At 41.0% G+C, this 19,469-nt stretch overlaps 1 pseudogene; it reads left to right on the forward strand.

The window, feature by feature from the left end:
- Positions 1-16,662: 16,662 nt before the first annotated feature.
- On the forward strand, positions 16,663-19,011 carry LOC126933488 (DNA (cytosine-5)-methyltransferase 3A-like; annotated as a pseudogene).
- The last annotated feature ends 458 nt before the right edge of the window (positions 19,012-19,469 follow it).

A 19,469-nucleotide genomic window follows, 5' to 3' on the forward strand; every position in this document is an offset into this window, starting at 1 on the left:
TCTTCCATAAACTAAAACATGTTATGTGCCAAGGAAGAAAGAAAATTTAGTAGGCTAAGGGAGTTAAGAGTTAGGAAGCTGGAGTTGGGGATTAAGGTAGCTTGCCTTCTTAAATAAAGTGATGAGGGGCCAGGCACCATTGGCTCACGCCTATAATCTCATCATTTTGGGAGGCCAACGCTGGCAGCTCCCTTGAGCTCAGGAGTTCAAGACCAGCCTGGGCAACACAGTGAAACCCCATCTCTACAAAAAATACAAAAATTAGTTGGGCATGGTGATGTGCACCTGGGGTCCCGGTTACTGGGGAGGCTGAGGTGGGAGGATCGCTTGAGCCCAAGAGGTTGAGGTTGCAGTGAGCTGAGATCACACCGCTGCACTCCAGTCTGAGCAACAGAGAAAGACCATATATCAAAAAATAAAAGAAAAAGTGGTGACAGTAGACCTCATTGAGAAGATGCCTGACATTTCAGCTAAGATTTCTAGGAGTGAAGATGTGAGGATGCAGATATCTGGAGAGGAGCAGTACATGCTCAAAGAAAGGCAGATACCTCTAAGAACTGTGGCTCATTGCCCCAAGGAACATGAGAGGCCATCACAGGAATTTTCCCAGAGGAGAGTTGTGACCTGTTTCTAAATTCACAATTTGTACTAAAATCCATAAAGATTTTCTTTATATGTTTATTATTGTATTTATTGTATTGCTTAGTGAACGCCCAGATAATTGGGAGTACACATATGTACTCAATATTGTAGCCATGTACACATATGTACCCAATATTACAGCTACAATATATTCATATTATAGCTATGCATTCAATAAATCAATTCAACTTTACAGTTAGAATAAGTATGTATGAAACTATAGTCTCCTATTCTAACTAATGCTCCCAAACCGCCATCAGGCACTGAGTGTTGGTGTTGTAGTTGGGAGAATGGAAAAGTGTTATTCTATCTAAATGTATTCACCCATTAACCATGAAGCCTAACTCAAGCATTTGTAGAATTGAATTCTACTGGCATTTATTCAGTGCTCGCTTCTGTGCCAGAATATGTGTCAGGCAAAATTGGGAATGAGGAGGCCCTGGCAGGGAAGGGTACAAAGCACAGAGTTTGGTCACTTAATCTTGACCAAATTCAGCTTCTCATTTTCAAAATAAAAAGGGAATATCTTCTATTGCTCGAAGTTTTGGTGGGGATTAAATCAGACAAGGCATCATCTACCTACAATTGTGTTGGTCACATATTTTGTAGTCACATAACAAATACCGCTTATCTCTCACCTGAGTAAATTAAATATGTCATTATTTTTAAATTAACTAAGATGAAGCCAAGGGGGAATACCCAGTTTACTACTGGAGAAGTTTCCCATCAGTGTACTATCAGCAGAAGATGATTTTTTTTTAAATAGGATTCTAAAATCCTATTTTGCAGATATAAAGAGTACGTATACATAATGGAGTACTATTCAGTCATAAAGAAAATGAGATTCTGTCATTCGCAACAACGTGGATAGAAATGGAGGTCATTATGATAAGTGAAATAAGCCAGGCATAGAGAGACAAACTTACATGTTCTCACTTATTTGTGGGAACTAAAATGTAAAACAATTGAACTCATGAAGACAGAGAGTAGAATGATGGTTACCAGAGGCAGGGAAGGGTAGTGGGGGGTCGGGGAATGGGGGGAAGTGGGGATGGTTAATGGGTACAAAAATATAGTTAGAAAGAGTGAATTAGATCTAGTGCTCAGTAGCACAATAAGGCAACTGCAGTGAACAATAATTAATTGTGAACCCCAAAATAAAAGAATGAAACTAGAACAACGTAGCACAAAGAAAGAATAAATGCTTGAGGTGAGGGATACCTCATTTACCCTGATGTGATTATTACTCATTGTAAACATCTCATTTACCTCATAAATATATACATCTACTATGTATTCCAAAATTAAAAATTTTTTAAACGAAACAACAACAACAAAATAACCTGGCACTTGAAAGCTTGGTTTCAGCCACTTCATTTTTGCTGTTACATTGATAAAATTACATAACCCACTGAGGGTTAGATACCAGTGCCTGGCATGTATGGAAAAAATGCTTAGAAATGACAATAGCTATTGCTCATTGACTGCTTTGTGCCAGGAATTGCTCTAAGAACTTTATTTTGTATGAACTCATTTAATAACCAAAGTCACTACTGCTATCTCCCCATTTTACAGATAAAATACTGAGACAAAAAATGGTTAATTGATGTGTCCACAATCACAACACAGTAGTTGTAGAACCTATACTCTTAATTATTTAGCTAATAAATTACTTAATTACTTCTTCACCTTCTCTCATTCCTCTCCTTTTTCTTTCTTCTCCTTCCCCTCCTGTCCCTCTTCTTCCCCCATTTCTCCATCTTTTCCCTCTTATTTCCTTCCCTCTTCTCTTCTTTTTTCTTTTGGTGAAACTTGAAATAGGGCCTGGGGTATAGTAAGTCTGGGACTGGGACGTATGGCGTGAGACAGCCACTTGCAAAGTCATGAATTAAGAAAAATTTCCCTTCGACTATCTCACTCTCTTCCTCAGTTTCCAATGGTCTCATGTGTCTCCTCCCAGCATCTCCTACATTTCCTATTGGCAGGGACTTGCTCTCATCTCTGCAAACTGTTAATTATATCCATCTGAGCTACTCTGAAAAGACAAGGCATTAAACATCTGGTATTTGAGAGGGAGAACAATCTAGCACAAACTGAGGTAGAGATATATTTAGGTGCAGAGGATTCCCAAAGTTCGGTCACAGAAAGCAACTCCTGCCACCTTCTAGTAAGGTCAGCCCAGAACAGGGGGAGTGATAAAGGGACAGCACAACAGTTGCCCTGGACCCCTGAACACTGGGCCCCTGGCCACTCAGAGACCTAGCCTTGAAATTTAGGGTTGGGTGCCATATTATCAGCTCAGCCACAATGCAATCCACTTTCTACATGTGTCTGGCTGCTCCACTTACCGCTTCCACCCTCCAACCTCACCCTCATGTTGCAAGGTTTGCAGGATCCAAGGTAAAAATTCTGGCTTAGACAGATCTATAAAAGGACTGCTTTGCCTGAAAGCAAGGATCCATTGGAGTCTGGAGTGCACATAGCTAAAGTACCCGATTAGCTGGGAGTTCATTTAGCAAACACAGTTCCCTTTATTTGATGTACTTTCAGTGTTGCTTATGAGCTATATTCTACTTAAGAGTATGAACTCACCAATTATTTGCCTTGCATTATGAATCATTTATCTAGTCAATCTAATATTCTTCCCTTATGCATCTTAATACCTCAATTAACTATTATGAGTCATTTGTTATTTGTATACCAGAAAACTGCTTTCCAAGTGATTACTTATTGGTCATAATCAATTAGGGAAGTTTTTAGACTATGGCTGTCTTACATAAATACACTGGTAAAGTTCAGCTCCTATGATTTCTGACAATTAAATTGTTCTGTCACTTGGGGACTCTCATTAATCTCAACTTGTCATCCTTGTTTATGCAGGTTATAGTGGGCTATGTGTATAAGTGAAATGAGATGCTAAAAGGCTTTGGCTTTTTAACTCTTTGATGAAAGTAAAATTGAAATAATTTATTAAAGTGGTGACTTTGAATTTGCACAGTTTGAAGGAACTGTATTCTGGACAGTGGCCTATGAACTTCACCATAACCCACAGCAATCTTTGTGTTTATTTGTGATTAAGAAACTAGAAATATGTGAACTAGTTCCTGACACCCCCACTGGATTCTTAATATTTGTATGTCTGCAGAAGAAAACCTCAGAGAAGAAATCAAATTGTCTTGCTCTCCTTGCTCTCCATCTTTACCAGTCAACTTTTAAAAGCACTGGATATAACTATTATATAATTGAGTAAAAGAAAAGAAACATCATAGTGGTCAGAATGGTCCTAGGGAAAAATTTGAATGTTAAGTACTATCGATGAGGATTTGATCAATGGCAGGGCTTTAAATACAGGGAGATTTTATAAGGAGTACTATGGGATTAGTATTAAGATGTAATTTACTGAGCATCATTATTTATGATGTGAGATATGCAAACAGTGCATTAATTAAATTCAGGTGTCTCTACCTTTAGCAAAACCTCTGACAATAATTAAATCATACAAAATAACCCAAGTCAACAGATTAGAAATCTGAACAGAAATCTAAGAGCCTTAATAAAGTCATAAATCACTGTAAAAGGAAATGGTGGGTATTCTTATTACACTGAGAAAAAGTCTGAAAAGACTGTGCAATCATAGGGCTGATTAAAAAATGGATCTGAAATACAGCTGGAAGGAACAAGGGGAGCTCAGGTACCCAGATAAAGCGACTGAACAGAAACTGATTTAAGAAATAATCATCAGACAAAAATATGTTTTTTAAGGAGTCCAGATCAACTTGACTTGCCAAGAAAATTCAAGTGGTCCCATATTGTTGAGCTACATCTCCCTGTGGGGTGCCAAGTTGAAAGGGTGAACAAATTCATTCTTTAGAAAAAGGCTTTAGTAACTTTGAGTCTTCTGAGTGGTACAGTATCTTGGGGCCACTCCCTGAAAGCAAAGAAATCACTGTTGACAAGGACTTTCCTCCAAGGGTTGAAATAGGATTACTACTTGGCATTAGACATCCCTTCTCATGATTCCATGATTCTGTTTTTAGTATTCTGCTGTCTCCTACACACGATGCCACTGGTGCCTTCTCTATGTGAATGCAGCTAACACTGACAGAATGCTTGTTACATGCCAAGCATTATAGTACATCCTCATTTATCTGCACAACACTAGAAAGTAGATACTATTATCAACCCTGTTTTATGCACTAATAGCATTTCAGTAATGTGCTCAAGGTTAAGGCAAGGATGTGAGCTCAATCTTCCTACCCTTAGATCCCAACTTGAACGATTCCCCTGGCTTGTCTCTCCCTTTGAGCTTTAGTCTCCATGTCAGACCATCTCCTCATTCACCCCCTTCCCCCAGTGAATCTGAGAACCATGAGAGCAGCTAAATTGTCTATGGTGTCAATTCCTTGACAGCAAGAACTGCATCTTGTTTACTTTTCAATCTCACACAGAGTGGGTATTGATGGTATTGGAGGAGGACAGTGAAAGAAAGAGGCAGAAGGAAGGAAAAGAGCTGCTGGACTCAGTGACTTGTCATGCCCATCCAGGTAGGCAGTCATGTGATAGAGAAATGTATGGAATGCCAGTTAAGAGACATAGTTGTTTGTCCAGCTCTATTGCTGGTTGACTCTCAATTATTGAGCAAATAATTTAGTTTATCTTAGTCTTTGTTTCCTCAGCTATGAAATGAAGATTTGGCCCAGGTGACCCCTCTGATACCTTGCTGATTCCACATTTTCTGATTTTATATTCATGTCAAAGGTGTTTTTTTCCAGTCCACTAATGACCGTGATAAACCTGTCTTGCCCCAAAACCCCTTCCATGTACCAAGCACTTTGTATGCATTATCTTCCTATGAGCCTCATAACAACCCTGTGAGGATAGTACTGTCACCCCCATGCAGCAGAGTAAGGAAAATTTAACAGGTTTACAAGCTTGAGGTCATGTGGTTAGTCACTGGAAGTAAGGCAGATTTTGGTCTCATGCATTTAGAAATTTAGAAGTCTACTAAAGCTTGAGAACTGTTGAAATTATCAGTTAAATAGCTTCTTAGAAAGCACAAAATACTATCCTGTGATCTTGAAATGTTTCCAATGTGATTTCCTCAATCAACAGGGACTTGGGACTTGAGAAAAATGAAATCGTCACTGAAATGTGATTTTTGGAATCTACCATGTTCACAGTCACAACTGCATTTGTAACCCTGGGCAAGCATCTCACAAATGCATCAGATCACTGCAAACCTGTCAACACTTAGCTGTCTCTGCCATCTCTCCCAAGGCCGGCCCCTGGAGCACTTTCTGTCTGTACCATTCGGTTGTCACTTAATCACACACTCCCTCATCTAGCCAGTTGCCTCATGTGCCTTAGTCTTCCCTTGCCAACACAAACATAAGTTCCTTAAGTAAAAAACTGAGCTTTGTATTTCCTTCCAGACTTAGAATATCTATAACAGAACTGGGCCCATTAAGTAACCCTCCTTTTCATTCAACCTATGCAGCCCATTTTCAGCAGAGGATCAATCAATGTGCTCTTTCTCTGCTTTAATTGTACTATCCTTAAAGTATTAGCCATCCCACAGTTCTGTACTCAACTGAAAAACATAGAAAGGTCTTCAGTACCAGAGCATGCTAGTAAGCCTGGTGTTTGACTGCCAAAGATAACATAATTCCAAGGAAAAGAATGTGAGCAGAAATGCTGCCTGCCTTCTGGAAAGAGGTTTGATTCTAACAGAGCTCTTCAGATGATAGTTCCATGTCAACCCTAAGCAAGTTTAAAATCAAACCTAAGAGAGATATGTGATGATAGAATCTCCAAGATCCTGAGGAATCTTGCCATCTTCTTCCCTTCCAGATATGCTTATTCCTGCCCCACTCCTATCAAAGAAAGCTGTGAGCATGGAATCAAGATTCCTTCTTACTCAGCAATATGGATGTCATGACTTTCTTACTTCTGATTTAAGAAATCCTGCACGGCAGAAAATCTTTCAGAAAATTCAAGACGTAGGGCCCAATTTAAAACAACAACAACAACAACACATAACATTATTCTAAAACATTATTCTAAAAAACAAAAACATTATTCTGAAAGTAATTCTCTGCCTGTAGAGCAAATGGGGCTTGGGTAAAAGGTCTTGATATCCCTTTGAGGACCTGTGGACTTTGCAAAGCACAGCAAAAAGGATTAATCACTGACCCTGAAACTCATCCCTCTTTGCAAGTTCTACTTTCCAGAATGTGAGCTCCACCCCTCCCAGAGTAAGTTGCACTATAACAATAGAGAGTTGAGTCACTTGAGGCAAAGTTGTTTGGTTTCAACAACTAAATACAGGGATATCTTCAGGATACATCCTAGAGTGTTAGTGATTCTTTTCCACTCATATCTGGAAAGTTGAGGTGCAAAATATCAAGATTCATCATAGTCATAAGATCCTTTGTATTTTTGTTATCTAAAGAAATAGGTTCCAAATGAAGATGAAGAGATAATAGTAGAACCAAGAATACCCAGCAGTAATAGTTACTATGTTCCAAGTACATACTGTGTATTAATACTAAGCACCTTTACTTTTTTATTTAATATTCACAAAAACCCCATGAAATAGATGTATTAGTCTGTTCTCACACTGCTATAAAGATATTACCCAAGACGGGGCAATTTATAAACAAAGAAGGTGTAATTGACTCACAGGTCCACATGACTGGGGAGGACTCCAGAAATTTACAGTCATGGCAGAAGGGAAAGCAGGCACCTTCTTCAAAAGGTGGCAGGAGAGAGAGTGAGCACGAGAGAGAAGTGGGGAAGAGCCCCTTATAAAACCATCAGATCTCGTGACAACTCAGTCACTATCATGAGAACAGTGTGGCGGAAACCACCCCTATGATCCAATCACCTCCCACCAGGTCTCTCCCTCAACACCTGGGGATAACAATTCAAGAGAAGGTTTGTTGAGGACACAAAGCCTAACCGTATGAGTAGGACTTATTCCCATTTTGTGCATGACAGTAATAAGCTCAGGAGAAGTCTAGTAATAACAGTTATTAGGTGGCAGAACTTGGATTCAAATGCAGAGCCCTCCTACTCCAAGTCTAGGAAATTAGCCACCAAACTTTAGTTTATTTGTCTATCCTTGCAAATGACTGGATTTTCAGGAATGATCTTGGAGTTTGGTCTGTGTGATTAATGAAGTTGGAGGAATTAGAGACAACTGCTAACTTGCATGGATACTTGCCCTTGGGCTCTGCCGAGTGGGTGCACTGGGTCCTTCAGGTTTGCTAGTTAAGGGACAGTGTCTCAATATAAGGCTGGTGTCAATGGGGAGAGTAAAAGTGCTGACTTTGAACATGGTCTTTGGAAGTAGTGTTATTTGAAAAAGCTGTGCAGTGTCAGAGCTGACCAAGAATCCAGCTGTGAACAGCACTCTAAAGAGTGTTGATAGAATCTGGGCTGTCCAGCTGTGAGGGGCCCGGAAGTGCTTGAAGAGGTGACAAGTGCTGGAGACCTCCTTTACCCCTCCCCAACAGCTGCTGCTGCTAACAACAGAAGCTGCAGAGACTCACAGCAGCCAAAAGTCACAACCACTACACCACACTCTCAGTCTTAAGGCATCACCACCAATCATGAGGGATGTAAATCAACTGCCCCCAAAGACAATGATGCCCCTGGAAGCTGCAGAAAAGAGCTTGGACACTAGGCCACAGTAATGACCTAGCCCCACTAAGGGTGACAGAGAAGCCAAAGCAGAGAAATTCTTCCTTGATCTTTCCGCAGCTCCTCTACCTTAGGCAATGGGTAGAAGTTGAAGCTAGAGTATGACTTGTTAGCCAGTGATAATGTAGAAAATGCTATCAGCGTACTGACTGTAAAGCAATCAGTAGGGGCTTTGGAGTCAACAGTACCTAGATTCAAATCCTGATCTTTCAGTGGACTTGCTATGCAATCTTGCTAAGTTAAATAAGCCCTTCAAGTCTTTCTCCATCATTAAAGACAATAATAGTAATTTCTGCTTAGAGTTATGGCAAACATTAAATGAGATCCTTTATAACTTGAGATACATAGTGGATTTCCAAAAATGTTAATTTTCTTCTCTCCTCTCATACATCCACAGAGGGATAAAAATAGCAATTTTCTGCTAATATATCCCATGAGGTTGGAAGCCCAGAAATGCCAGGTGAGAAAGTAAGCCAACTGTAGAGACTTTGAAGTGCAATGTAGATTGCTAGTGGAGATGCCACCAAGGAATGTGAGTGGGTTCCAGCAGGAAATACGTTAAAATGCTCAGACATGCCCTTTCCTGTTTTGATTATTTTTTTTATTCCTACAATGATGTAAGTGTCTGTGGGCAATGTGACAAACACAGAGAGTGCTTCCAACTCCAGCATCTTTTGAATCAGTGTTTTAACCCAACTTGAAAATTGTATTCAACACTGTCAGATACAGAAGTTTGTAGGTAAATAAAAATGTTTGGAAGCTATGATTCCATCCTTACCTGTGAAGATATTCTCCTCGTTCAAGTCCAAGCCCGACTGCCATATGCTTTATCAACATTTCTGCTGCAAGTGGCAGAAACTTCAACTTAAACTGGCTTAAGCCAAAAGATATATGGCTCATGAAGATGAAGAGTCTGGTTTAGCTTCAGTTCCAGACTGACGTAGACCTGAAATGATGTCAGCAGAACTCAGGTCCTCATCAGTCTGCTTTGGGTTGGCTATATTTGCGGATCTGGGTGGTGGCCCACAATAGCTTCAAGACACCTTTGTCACAAAAACCCAGTACAACAGAAGAGGGAAACTGCCTCTTGGGTGGCACAAAGAAAAAATCTGAGATCCGGATTAGGGTTTTATGATTATTAGTAAACCCAACTGGGTCAGGTGGGTGGACTGGGAGCATTATCTTGGCTTGGAACATGAGACACCCCTAGGAATAAAGTCAGTGTCATAGTGAGTAAATGGGCTAAGACTAAGGAGGTTATGGTAACCCCAAAGCAGTTGGGTACTGTTGACATGTAAGCAGCATGGATACTATGGAGCAAAATTTCCTCTAGTACACTCTAGCCCCTAAAACAACAGCCTTTACGTCCCTTAAACTTTACCAACTTCCTTTATGCCACTCATTTAGGGCTTATCACATGGAACTTTATATTTTAGGTTAATGATTAGTGCCTCAAGGGCAGAAGGTATCTTAAATCTTTGTCTCCATCAACATTGTCTTTCACAGTGCTTTGCCCATAGTGAGTAAATTAAGGGAATTTAATAGAAATTAATGAATTTAACACACGCAAGCATTGAAAATGAGTAATTGAAGTCAAAAGTTGAAATAGTTGGTCTGGGGAAGAGATTAAGAGGAAACAATGTTAAAATTATACAGTTTCCAGTTGAGTGGAAGAAAAGGAAATCAGGGGCCCTTTATGCAAAAGTCACTGTCAGAGACTTTGAAGTGTAATGTAGATTGCTGTCAGAAAACCCTAACTTCCTTAATGTGTCCGCTCAGTCGTCAAGAGACTGAGAGGACACATTGCTCACATGCACCAAAACCCCCATGGAAAACAAGCCTGAACTTTTCCAGTCAAACCAGCAAGAAAAGTATCCTAAAAGATGAAGGAGGCAGGAGAATTAATCGGAGTGTAGAGGATAGGGAGGAGGCAAGGGCTCCACAAAGAGAAAAATGGTTTTCCAGTAACTCTATCAAGAGTTTAGGAGAAAAAGGCAAAAGTCCAGATAGGAAAATTCACTATCAAAATTACCCAAAAAGTCTGTCTTCAGGATTAGGCCTGTTCACCAATCTGGAGAAAGTCTTCAAGGCTGCATAAGACAGAAAAGTTGATTTAGTCTTTTAAATACAATCTCACTCTTTTAAAATTAACTTCCAGGCCTATCAGGGCATGGAGTGTATATTGCTTCTATTTTATTAAGAATTGTCCATTTCACCTTGTCAGGAATGCACAGCACACACACACAAGTATAAGAAATTTATTATAACCCCATTGTTGAGAACGACATTTCAACGGAGAATTTCCCTTTAAGAGAAAAAGCTAAATGTGTCTTTGGGTTAACAGGACATTAGACAACATAGAACAGGAGGTGGCAAACTATGGCAAGTAGGCCAAATTCAGCTTGATGTCTGTTCTTGTAAAATTTTATTGTCACACAGCCATACCCATTTGCATACTGTTGTCTAATGGCTGCTTTCTAAACCCGTAAGAGCAGAGTTGAACCATTCCAATGAGAATTGTATTAGCCACAAAGCTTAAAATATTTTAGCATCAGTGAGAGTCCCTAACAGGAAGATGTGCCAACCCTGGCCTAGAAGAAAGAGAATTCCAGCCCATAAGAAACAAGAGTGCTTTTTCTACCAGTTCTCAAAGAATCAGACATGTTAATAGTAAGATGATTGCATGGTGTTTGTCATCATCAGTGAGGACTTACAGACTGTGAGTAAAGAAGCCAAGAACAGAGAAAGGCAGAAGTGGCGTAGGAGGCCACTGAGGAATCCAGAGGGGTGAGATAAGGGAGGGCAGAGGTGTGTGTCAGGCCTCCATGGGGCAAGAGAGAAAGACAGGAGCAATTAGCAGAAAAGCATGCCGTGGCTTTGTCTGCCTCAAAATGTTTCTTTTCCCTGCTACTGCTGTACATTTCAATGTTTTATTTCTCCAACCCTCTGAGCATTACCAAACAGTTATTATCTGAGCTTCTAACAAACAATTATTCCAGCTCCTAATTTATATTTCAATCATTTTAACTACTGATCTTATGATCACATCCAGGCTCTGATCACATTAGTGTCTATTAACTATGCAGCAACCAATAAAATCTGCATGAGAGACTTATTCCATATATACTCCCTTAGTACAATTTATTAAAATAATGTAGACTATTAACGTTTAAACTAAATGTAATATATATATTTAATATAAAAATTCTCATTACTGTGATTAATAAAATTTTTAGTGTAAGTTGATATTTAGTTAGAGAAAATGAACAAGATAAGCCAACTGAACTATTTCACTTACACTAATTTAATTAAATATGACTTTTACATTATGTAGGATCACGTACATACCACTGATAATTCTAACATATTTAAGGAATCAAAAAGTAGACCCACTATCAAAGATACAATTAAATCACTAATGTTCTTTCTTTCTTTTTTTTTTTTTTTTTTTTGAGACAGAGTCTCGCTCTGTTGCCCAGATTGGAGTGTAAGTGGCACAATCTTCGTTCATTGCCACCCCTGCCTCCTAGGTTCAAGAATTCTCTGCCTCAGCCTTCTGAGTAGCTGATTTTACAGGTGCCTGACACCACGCCTGGCTAATTTTTGTATTTTTAGTAGAGACAGGGTTTCACCGTGTTGGCCAGGATGGTCTTGAACTCCTGACCTCCCGCCTTGGCCTCCCAAAGTGCTGGGATTACAGGCATGAGCCACCGCGCCCAGTCACTAATGGTCTTTCTAGATAAAGCATACTAATCTCCCTCACTTTACTAGATAGGCTCTCAAGAATTAAACAAGTTGAAAAGTAATACAGTAATACTGCTTGGTTTTCCTCCTTAAAAATCTCTTTGTTTCGGTTTTTTGTTTGTTTGTTTGTTTGTTTTCCTTTTCAACTGCACTAGGGTTGTGTGTGTGTATAGGGAAGGGAAGAGACAGGGGCAGGAGGTGAGGGGCAGAGAGAAAGAGAAAGAGAGAAAGTAACAGATACAGAGAAAGGGAGAAGCAGATTCCATGCTGGTTCTGTGCGTTATCTCTCTTTGTATAGAAATCTTTCCCCAAATAATTTCAGGATGTATATGCTGGTCACATTCCACTTTCTTCCTTCTGACCTTCTGTCTCCAGCTGGACTGACATACCTGCCCTGACACTTTCTAACTTTGTGACCTCTGGTAGGTAAGATAACTACTTCAGCCTGGTTTCTCCATTAGTAAAATGGGAATGGTGTTGGGGGTGGCATTGTAAGGCTTAAGTGAGATGGGTAGATACAGTCCAGCCTTCAGTTGCTACCTCTCAGAGCTGGAAGCCTCTGCTGCTGCCTCTGAAAATGTTGATTGACTACTTGTCTTCAAGCATTAGCACACGGCCAGTACGGCCAAATTATCTTCTACACTTCAAAAGTCTTTCCGAGGCTGCCACGGCCTTGAATCCACCCTATCGCTCTTTTCTGCTTTCCTTGTCTTCTGTGCTGATGGCATTCCGCTGACCCCTACGTTGTGCCATGATGGTTAAGGACTAAAAGGTGGAAGAGGAGAGTGAATTGAGCACCAGTACTGGGGTCTGATGGATCTATGCTTGAGTCTCAGCTTACTGACTGCGTGGCATTGGGTATTTAGTCTCTTTAAGTCTTGGCTTTCATCTCTACAAAGTGGGATGACCAATAATTGTACTTACTACTGGGGCTTTTTGTGAATACTAAATGGTTACTGCAGATAAAGTGCTTACAAGAGTGTCTGGCCCATAGTCAGAGCTTAATAGCAACACTATCAACAACAAATGAGACAGTGACTCCTAGAACAACAGCACTGCTCTTTGGTGGCTGGATCATGCACTTGTGGTGAGTTTAGGACTTGGGGAGACCCAGAAACATGTCTGCAGCTAGCAGAGCAGTTGGCAGTGTGAAGATTCCATTTTTGAGAAGAACAGAGAGCTTTTTCTATATTATCCTGCTTCCCACAGTGAGGTAGAAAATGGGACACTGGAAGACTCCAACTCCATGTTCATTTTTTGACATTAACTCATTAAAAGAGAAAAAATCTCCTAAACCAACAAGTAGTGCCAAGGAAAGTCACTGATGCCCCCTCCTTAGGCTCTATCAGGTTATTTTTAAAGGGTCTGCTTGAGAATGACTGAAGCTACGAGTATAACCAGAAACACAGCCACTTTCAGAGGGCAAGATCAAAGTGAAAAAATGAAAATTTACCCCTAAAAGTTGTCACTTTCTGGAATGTACCAAGAGCCCTGATGTTTGATAATCAGGTTTCATACCCCAAAGCAAGGTACTTCTGCCTCCATTGCTAAGAAGGGACAAGGATGAGCTGAAAACAAAACACTGACTTTTGGGTCTACGATGAGCACTAATTTTTGTAATTCTTAAACCAGGAGGAGAACCTGAACCCAGCCTGAATTATCGCCCAATCTCCTTAATAAATGTGGACAGGGAAATCTCAGGAAAGGTGCTGGCTAATAGGCTGGAACAGATATTCCCACACCAAATCCATCCCAATCAGGTAGATTTATTTGGAACAGACAGTCAGGCAATAATAGGAAGCAATTATTAAATTCAGTACAGTGAACTTCTGGAGACAGAGAAGGGCCCATGGCTGCCATTCCACCTCCTTCTCTGAAGGGCTTTTGATCACCTAGCCACCCTGCCCCTCCCCTTCATTCAGCAATAATTTGGACTGAAGGCAGCATTGTTCAGGGGGAGCTCTCAAGACTCACAAGTCCTCCCCGCCCCTCTCAGTAACAAACTAGTTAATAGGACTTGTGTCATCACCTTTGTCAATTTCCCTTGCCCCATGACCCTTATTTTATTTCAAAGTTATGTTAGAAACCTGTAGAAGAGGCTTATTTCCTCTGTCAATAAACCCATTACTTCTAAGAATCTGTCCTTTCTTTGCATTGTAAGGTGCTATTTGGGGGTCAATGGCATGGGCTCCGGAGCCAGACTCTCCCTGATTTGAATTCTGGACCCAGTACATGTCAGCTGGGCATATGACTTAGACTTCCCGTTTCAGGATTTTTTCCTGTGAAATGGGGATCTTGTAGAATGAGCTTCACTGAGGTGTACAAATCAAACAACATCACGCAAGTCAAGGGCAAGTTAATTAAGTTAGTGCCTGACACATAGTAAGTGCCCAATAAATTTTAGCAAGCGTTATCATCACCATCCTTATCATTTTTGCAGGAGTTATCCGTTGCATCTGAGACTCTCTAGTTCCAACTTCACAAGAAATTGATTTCATTTTAATAAATAATTTAAGAAATCTCTCTTCTCTATTTTATTTTCTGAATTCTACATTCCTGAGTAAATCTCAGGTAAAACTCAGCTATCTGTGATTTTTTAAGTTATTGTCACTTGTTCAATATTGCCTCTAAAATTTGTTCAATTTCTCTTTCCCCTTCTTCTGGAGTATTCTTGGGTTATCCCCTAACAAAGCTTTATTGAAAAGCCTTAAGTTGCATCTATTTCATGCCCAATGATTATATTATCTTTTTCACACATTCCATTAGCTCATATATATATATATATATATATACACACACACACAGACACACACATGCATAATCATGCCCGTGTCTCTATCATTTAACTTTTGATTATTGTGTCAGTTCCTCTGCATTTGCTGTTCCTCCTGTCAATATTTCCTTTAAGTACATTCTCACTTTCAGGTATGGAATCTGTGTCTCAGATTTCTGTAAATTGCCCCTACTTCTAAGTAAAGTGTCTTCTTTGGGTTTAAGAGGGTTTAAGAAGATAGATAGATAGATAGATAGATAGATAGATAGATAGATAGATAGATAGACAGAGATAGATAGATGAGATAGATAGATAGATAGATAGATAGATAGATAGATAGATAGATAGATAGATAGATAGATGATACAGTTTTCACTGATTTCCTGACAGGAAAGAATTATTGATGGCCCTTTTAGTATATGTTTAATATACTTCCACTTTTATCTTTGAGAAGAAGAAAAGATAAAGGTGGAAATATATATGCAATTTCATTATAAGGTGCTATTTAAGGGTCAATGGCATGGGCTCTGAAGACAGACTCCCTGATTTAAATTCTGGACCCAACACATATTAGCTGGGCATGTGATTTAGGCTTCCTGTCTTCAGGATCCTTAGCTGTGGAATGGGAATCATGTAGTATGGACTTCACTGGGGGGTTGTACAAATCAAACAAGCTCACACAAGTTAAGGGCAAGTTAACGAAGTTAGTGCTTAACATATAGTAAGTGCTCAATAAATGTTAGCAATAATTGTCGTCACCATCCTCATCATTTCTGCAGGAGCTATTCTTTATATAATTTGTATACATATATAGTATGTTTTGTATACTGCCACTGTTATCTTTAAGAAAATGAAAAGATAAAGGTGGAAGTATATAAAGCATATACTATAAGGAAAAGAAAATCACAAATTCTTTTACCTTCCAAAAATTCATTGACTTCCAAAAATGTACTGCGTTTTAAAATAATGTATCTGTTGAAAATGATAATTTTAATAGCACCTTGCAGAATAACTAAGTGCTTAGTAAGTTTTGTAAAGCTTTGCAATGAACTGTGCTGAGTCTATGATAAGCTCCAATACTTTCTTCATGGAAGTAAATGACATTTAAGTAGAGTCTTGAAGCATCAAGTGAAGGTGAGAAATGCATTCGGGGCAGAAGCTAAATGACCATGGGCCCAGAGGAAAGAATAATCTAGAGGCCTTTGGCAAGTCACAAGTCCTGAGTAGAGCTAGGTATGCAGAGGCTATAGGGTGAAGATTCTTTAAGATAAGCCTGTCTTGCTTTGTTTTATTGTATATATATATTTAAGCTGTACAAATGATGTTTGGAAACCTACATATAGTGGTTGTACACACTTACATATAGTGGTTAACCACAGACAAGCAAATTTACATACCCATCATCTCCTATCTTTCAGCCACGTCTGAAAAGTTGGATGATGAGGTTGTGAAAAGCCTTGAGAGCCATGCCAAGGAATTTTGACTTCATCCCAGTATCTGGGTCAGCAGAGAGTCATAATCAGAGCAATGATCTGAGTCGATTCATCTGGATTAATAAGGGAAAAGGTAGGAGCAAGAGAGGAGACCCATTAGGAAGCTTCTGAAATGAGTTAGACAAGAAGTAATAAAGGTTTAAATGAGAGTAGTATCAGCTAAAAAGAAAAAAAGGCATCGCATCTCTTAGGAGTGAAATTGAAAGGACTGGCAATTAATTGGATGTGGAATTCCAAGTAAAATATGCTGAAGATGCTGAGCGGACCTCAGAGGGCTACACGTGGCCTCATGGGCTGAGAAGAAAGGCCGAGGTCACTGCAGTAATGAATGTTGCGGAAGAAAACTAGAGCTCAGAGGAGTCTGCGAAGGTGGAAGAGGCTAGCCCTGCTGCTGTGTGGCAGCCCAGCAACCCACATCCCCCACTGTCGTTACCACACCTGAGCCTGTGGGGACTGATGCTGGGAACAAGTACACCAAAGCGGGTGATGATGAACCAGAGTACAAGGACAGCTGGGGCTTTGGCACTAGGAAGTTGATGTGAGGAAAATTGCGGGGCTTCTCCTGGAGGCCACATTGTGTCTTGGTGGATGACAGGCCAGAGTCGAGCAGCTAAAGGCACCCACTGTGTCATGTGGTTTGGAGAAGCGAGTTCTCAGTGCTGTATGTAGAGAAGCTGATGCCACTGAGCTCCGTTTGCAGTGTGTTCCACCAGACCACCTATAATACAACAAGCAGCCCATGTACCGCAAAGCCATCTACGAAGTCCTGCCGGTGGCCAGCAGTGTACAGGGGAGCTGTTCCCAGAGAGCTATGACAGCAATGAGAGTGACACTGCCAAGGTCACAGAGTTGCAGAGCAAGTAGATATTCGGATGGACCTTTGGGAGGTTCCAGCCTTTTGCCCCCAAGAGACTGGAGCCACAAGAAGAGGAGAAGAATCCCAACAAAGAAGTTTATGCACACGTGTGGGTTGACCCTGAGGCAACTGCTTATGCACCACCCCCTCCAGCCAAAAAGCCCTGAAAGAGCAGAGCTAAGAAGCTCAACATTGGGCTGGGCGTGGTGGCTCACGCCTATAATCCCAACACTTTGGAAGGCTGAGGCCAGTGGATCACGAGGTCAGGAGATCGAGACCATCTTGGCCAACATGGTGAAACCCCGTCTCTACTAAAAAATACAAAAATTAACTAGGTGTGGTGGTATGTGCCTGTAATCCCAGCTACTGGGGAGGATGAGGCAGGAGAATCACTTGAACCAGGGAGTCGGAGGTTACAGTGAGCTGAGAGCGCCATTGCACTCCAGCCTGGTGAGAGAGCAAGACTCTGTTTCAAAAAAAACAAAAAAGGAAGCTCAACATCAAGGAGATTGTTGATGAACACACAAGAGTAGCTGGTGTACAAGGTGAGGCAGAAGTGCCAGAACATCAAGGAACTTTGTGTCTCTTGTGGGAGCCTCAATGTCCCTCTGGACAGCCCCTCTTCGTGCTAGGAATATGACAACATTGCAAGAACTGCTTCCTGGAGTGTGCATACCAGTATGATGATGATGGCTATCAGTCCTGCTGCACCATCTGCTACTGGGGGCATGAGGTGCTCATGTGCTGGAACAACTGCTGCAGGTGCTTTTGCGTGGAGTGTATAGACCTCTTGGTTGGGCCAGAGGTTGCCCAGGTGACCATTAAGGAAGATCCCTGGAACTGCTACAAGTGTGAGCAAAAGGGCACCTACGGGCTGCTGCAACGATGGGATGACTGGCCATCTCAGCTCCAGATGTTCTTCCCCAATAACCATAACACAGAATTTGACCCTCTGGAGACCTACTTGCCTGTCCCAGCTGAGAAAAGGAAGCCGCCCATCCAGGTGCTGTCTCTCTTTGATGGGATTGATATGAGGCTCCTGGTGCTGAAGGGCTGGGCATTTGGGTAGACCACTACATGTCTCAGAGGTGTGTGAGGATGCCATCACGGTGGGCATGCTGTGGCACCAGGGGAGGATCATGTACGTTGGGGACGCTAGAACCATCATGCAAAAGCAAAACTAGGAGTGGGGTCCATTCTCTTCAATGACCTCTCCATTGTCAACCTTGCCCACGAAGGACCCTACAAGGGCACTGGCCAGCAGTTCTTTGAGTTCTACCACCTCTGCATCATGCACAGCCCAAGGAGGGAGATGATTGCCCTTCTAGTGGTTCCTTGGGAGTGCGGTGGCCATGGACATTAGTCACAAGAGAGACATCTCACAATTTTTTTATTCTAATCCTGTGCCAAAGAAGTGTCAGCTGCACACCAGAACTGCTATGCCTGTGGTAACCTTCCCAGTATGAGCAGGGCATTGGCATTCACTGTGAGTGTAAGCTGGAGCTGCAGGAGTGTCTGGAGCATGGCAGGAGAGCTAAGATCAGCAAAGAGAGGACCATTACTACTAGGTCAAACTCCATAATGCAGGGCAAAGACCAGCATCTCCCTATCTTCATGAATGAGAAGGAGGACACCTTAGGTGCACTGAAATGGAAAGGGTATTTGGCCTCCCTGTCCATTATACTGACATCTCCAACATGAGCCATTGGGCAAGGTAGAGAGTGTTGGGTGGGTCGTGGACCATGGCAGTCACCTGCCATTTCTTCACTCCACTGAAGGAGTATTTTGGTTGTGTGTAAGGGACATGAGGGCAAACTGAGGTAGTGACACAAGGTTAAACAAACTAAAATTAAAAAAAAAAAAAAAAAAACCACAAAACATAGTAAAACCTAGCAATGTAAGGATGGAGAGAAGTATCAGCACCCAGAAGAGAAAAAAGGAATTCAAAACGAAACTACAGAGGCAGAAATAATGGAGGGCTTTGTCTTGCAAAAAGAGTTGGACATCATCTCCTGATTTTTCAATGTTTTTCTTCAGCTCTATTTAAAAACAAAACCGAGCTCCCTCCCCTTCCTCCTCCGCCCCCCGCCTATGTTTTTTTTTTTGGAAACACTTTTGTTTTCTACTATTTTCCATCCATGTTGCTGCAAAAGACATGGATGGAGTTGAAGGCCATTATGTTAAGCAAATTAATGCAGAAACAGAAAATCAAATACCACATATTCTCACTTATAAGTGGAAGCTAAATATTGCATAC

This window comes from Macaca thibetana, chromosome 13 (genome assembly GCF_024542745.1).
Source record: "Macaca thibetana thibetana isolate TM-01 chromosome 13, ASM2454274v1, whole genome shotgun sequence".
NCBI lineage: Eukaryota > Metazoa > Chordata > Mammalia > Primates > Cercopithecidae > Macaca > Macaca thibetana.